The 4,744-nt window shown below is 37.4% G+C and overlaps 1 pseudogene; it reads right to left on the bottom strand.

Annotated features, from left to right (window-relative positions):
- Window positions 1–3,497: 3,497 nt before the first annotated feature.
- Gm46701 lies at window positions 3,498–3,876 on the bottom strand (annotated as a pseudogene).
- Window positions 3,877–4,744: the final 868 nt, after the last annotated feature.

The raw sequence follows: 4,744 nt of genomic DNA, 5'->3' as shown, positions 1-4,744 counted from the left end.
TGGCCTCTCAGTTAGTAATACACAACACAAATTCAATTCCACTTAACCCTTCTGAAAATGAACTTTCACGGTATTGTCTGATTTGAAGCTAATAAACCTTTTAACTAAACCAGAGACATTTGTATTAGGAAGGAAACTACTACTGTCTGTTGTTTAGAAAATGGAAAAGATACTTCTACAGTAAAAGAAAGAAAGGAGGGCCTGCCTTCAGCAATTGTGGGAAGTCTGTGTTACATGTGCATTTTTCAATTCAGCAGCATCTAGGGCACTCAGAATACACAGAGGTTTCTTCATATGTGGTGAGAAAAACCAACTCTACAGGAATCCCAGGCAAGTGCTTCAAGCGAAGACTTACTCGTGGGAAAGTAGATGTAAAACCTCCCTTCTGCATGGGAGGTTTGTAGGAAACAAACAAGCTCTAAATCCTATAAATGTAGTCTCTCTGAAACTTCCAGTAGGAGGTCTGCTTGTTTTTATATGATTTTATACATTTTAATGTACTTACATTATGGGTGCATGTGTTTGATTAAGTACAGATGTGTGTAACTGTGCATAAACCACTGCACATGTGTAGAGATTGCAGGACAGTGTGGAAGAGCCAATCCTCTTCTTCTACCATGTATATTATTTCAGAGATGAAGTTCAGGCACACGGTCTTGAGTGGCTAGTAACCTTACTTGAGTGGCTAGTGGGCCACCTCATACATTCCTTGAGCTTTAATTCTTTACATCCTCTGAAGATTGCCTGTTCATTCATCATGTCAAAACTCACAGAGACTATGAAGGTGGTTATGCTGAAAACCAGCATGAGTATAGAAAATGAAGCAATCAAAGTTTAAATGAGCCATTGATATTTCTTATCATCTTGTCACTCCCATAGGTCGAAGTGGTTAAACCTCTCACCCAAGGCTTTCTAATATCAGTTGCATGGAACTAAAAGTGTCTGTAGCAGTATCTGCATTCACAACGCCTGCAAGGTCTGAGATAGAAAGAGCCCAAGCAATGAGAGGGAAGGGCATGCATGCCACTATCTTTATCTCAGAAGTTATTTCTAGTTTGTAGCTTGGAAATTAAAACATTCGAATTTCCACTAGGGTATCACTGGGTATGCAAACCATGCTTAAATCTAAGTCTCTAGTTCAGCATTGCCTGGCAAATGAAAATCGAGCTGGATAACAATCTTGGAGGTCCTTTATATAATAAGGTATTGGCAGGGTTCTTTAAAGAATACCTTAAGGGTCCTTTGTTTATATATTATGGTTTGTAGTTTTATTGTTTTTATGGGATATCTGAGTTTTTGTGAATATATATGTCTCTGTGTCTACATGTATATTTCTTGTGCTTTTTCTTTGCCTCTTTTTTATTATGTTTGCTTTGTTCTGTTCTGGTTCATTTGTTTATTTTGTAACTTAATCTTCATTATTATTGTTATTAGTATCATTAATAGTATCGTTATTATTTGAATGCCTGTTTGTATTTTAATAAAGGGAGAAAGAAAAAGTGTGAATTTGGGTAGTTCGAGAAGTGGAGAGGTTGTAGAAGGATTTGGGGGGACAGTAATCTGAATCTATTGAATGAAAAGCTGGATTTTCAATGAAAAGTGTCTTCCCAGAAATTTTGATCTTACTATTAGTACAAAGGAATCAAAAAGTGATTTTTTAAAGAATCATATTGTATACAGAGGACAAAAATGAAAGCTTTTCCAACTGAGAAAGGTTTCATTTTGCAAGTATGATAAGGACCCTAGAGTTAATAATCAAGAACGCAGAACACAACACAAAGCAGAAAAAAGTACAAAGCACACACAAATATACAGGCAGGAATCAAATTAGTCAATTTATTGACCTTTATAATGGAGCACAAATCCTCATCCATTCTCCATGCGGACAAAACAGATTTGCTGTTGTTTCCAATGACTTTAAGTAGGAATTCATCCAGTAACCTTTCTCATCTATTTCATTAGAGCTGACTCATCCCTGCCAAGATTCCAAGACAGGAAAAATAGACTCCATCATCCACTTGGGTATGTGTTTCCAAGTAGTTTTACAGATGATCACATGATTAAACAACTAAAATAGACCACATCTATCCTAGTACAGTTCTGGAAGACAGAAAGTGTAAATATCAAGGAGCTGGCTAGTCTTACTAGTATTGCCTGGCACTGTGAATGGCAACCTACAAGTTGTAAGTCCTTGTGACACTTTCATGGGAGTTGTCTAAGACTATCTTTATGTCAGGTATGTATGATAGGATTTATAACAGTAGGAAAATACAGTTATGAAGTAGGAAAAAATAATTTTATGTAGTGGTTCACCAAGCATGAGGAAGAATATATATGAAGGAACTGTAGCATTAGAAAGGTTGAGAACCACTCTCTAGATGCCTGAAAACAGAAAACATGATGGAGTCATAGGCTCGTCTTGGCTTCAGTCTGACATCTGCTTCAGACTATTATCTTGCTTCCTTTTGTTTCTTGTGACCATGAGGGGAGTAACCTAGATAGTATAGTCAAAGGACCAATCTGAGGACATGTTCAGAATCCATTTTGTGAAAACATGTGCTGTTGTATCATTTGGACAGGGCTGTCTTTGGAACCAGTGCTATTCTGCATGCACATGAGTGCTTTGGTGCTTTGCTCTTTCTTTCTTTCTTTCTTTCTTTCTTTCTTTCTTTCTTTCTTTCTTTCTTTCTTTCTTTCTTTCTTTCTTTCTTTCTTTCTTTCTTTCTTTCTTTCTTTCATTCTCTCTCTCTCTCTCTCTCTCTCTCTCTTTCTCTCTCTCTCTCTCTCTCTCTCTCTCTCTTTCTTTCTTTCTTTCTTTCTTTCTTTCTTTCTTTCTATCTTTCTCTTTTATTTTTTTTATTTTTTTCGAGGCAGTTTTCTCTGTGTAGGCCTGGCTGTTGTAGAACTCATTCTGAAGACCTGGTTGGCCTTGAACTCATAAATTTGATTGCCTCTGCCTACAAAGTCAAGGGAATAAAGGCTTGCAACACCACACCCAGCTTCTTTAATTTTTTTTTTATTCTGCTATTAACTTATTGTTCCCAAGGATGTTTATTTTATTATTTTATTTTATTAGATACTTTCTATATTTACATTTTAAATGTTATCCCATTTCATGTTTTCCCCTCTAAAAACCCATTAACATGCCCCTCCTCCCCCTACTGACCAACCTAAGCACTCCTGCTTCCCTGTTCTGCCATTCCCTTACACTGGGGTATAGAGTCTCTCAGAACCAGGATCCCCTCTTCACACTGTGTCCAACTAGGCCATCATTTGCTACATATTCGGTGGCAGCGATGGGCCCCTCACTTTGAATTATATGGTTGGTCTTTTTTTAAAATTACATATATTTTAACTTACATTTCAAATTTTGTATTCTTTCCCAGGTTCCCACTCCTCCAGAAACCCCCTATCACATCCCCTGTCCCCCTTCTTCCACGAGGGTGTTCCTTCACCTGTGCACCCACTCCCACCTCACAGTGTGGTGGCTAACAAGTTTATATCTCTGTATCCTCATCATTCAACATCATATTGGGGATCCTGCAGCTTATAGGGAAGAGATGTCCAGATTCTGAGCATTGCAGGGTACCATCCAATACATCAATCTCAAGCCACATGTGGGTACATCTTCCTCAAAAATGTTTCATCCTGTTAATAGCTTTCAGTTGGATCTTTAAGTACCCCAGCCAAGATTGAGGTGTCTGCTCCCAGCACAATCACTTCCCACTTCATTTTGGGGAGCATCTGTGCCAGGAAGTCAGGGTAGATCTCCACATAGTTGATGCAGATTTCAGTGGCCTGAAGGCACAGATGGAAGTCATGCATGCCCAAGCCCTACACATTTGAGCTTAGGAGATTGTAGGTGAGCAGTTTCATGTTGTCACTTTGGATTTCTGCACAGGACTTATATTTTCTTTCATTAATTTTGGGATTTATTTACATTTTAAATGATAGCTCCCTTCCCATTTTCCATTCAACAAATCCCCATCCCACCCACCATCTCCTCCCTTCCCTTTAAAAAAAAGGCTTAGTTTGTATTATATTTCTACATTGCACTCCATCACTGAGTGAAATCAAGACAGGACACATGTAGGAGTATAAGCAGGGTACATGGAGAAAGGCTGCTTATTGGATTGCTTTCTCAGCACAGTTTTCTCAGCTTTAATTCTTACAAAATTTCAAAGCTTTTTTAAACTTTTATTTTAATAACATACCCACAAACACACACACACACACACACACACACACACACACACACACAAGACATAACATCACTAAAGAACAAGCAAAATTATTGTAAAGCAATGTCCTAAATGTATTTCATTATCTCCAGTGCCACATTTATAAGTCAATTCTAGAGGCTTTATGTCTAATCATATTTGGCAAATGGATATAACCCATTATGCAGAATTTGGAAAACTAAAATATGAACATGTTTGTATCAATACTTGTTCAGGATTTCTTTTTGCTTTTTTCTGCTTCTCTGCATAAAGGAGAGGTTACTAAAAACGTAATTGATCATTGCCCACAAGCATTTAATGCAATAAGATTGACTAAACATATCAAAACAGATAACAGGCCATCCTATTCTAGTAAAAATTTTATTTCATTCTGTAAGGAATTTGGAATCAAATATAAAACTTGAATTTCTTATAAGCCCATGGCAAACGGAATAGTTCAATGTGCTCATCACACCTTAAAGAATTGGACTTTTATGACAAAACAGTGGCAGTTATATCGCCCA

The sequence above is a fragment of the Mus musculus genome, chromosome Y (genome assembly GCF_000001635.26).
Source record: "Mus musculus strain C57BL/6J chromosome Y, GRCm38.p6 C57BL/6J".
Lineage (NCBI taxonomy): Eukaryota > Metazoa > Chordata > Mammalia > Rodentia > Muridae > Mus > Mus musculus.
The sequence above is the reverse complement of the archived record's forward strand: the minus strand, read 5'-3'. Positions and strand labels throughout refer to the sequence as shown.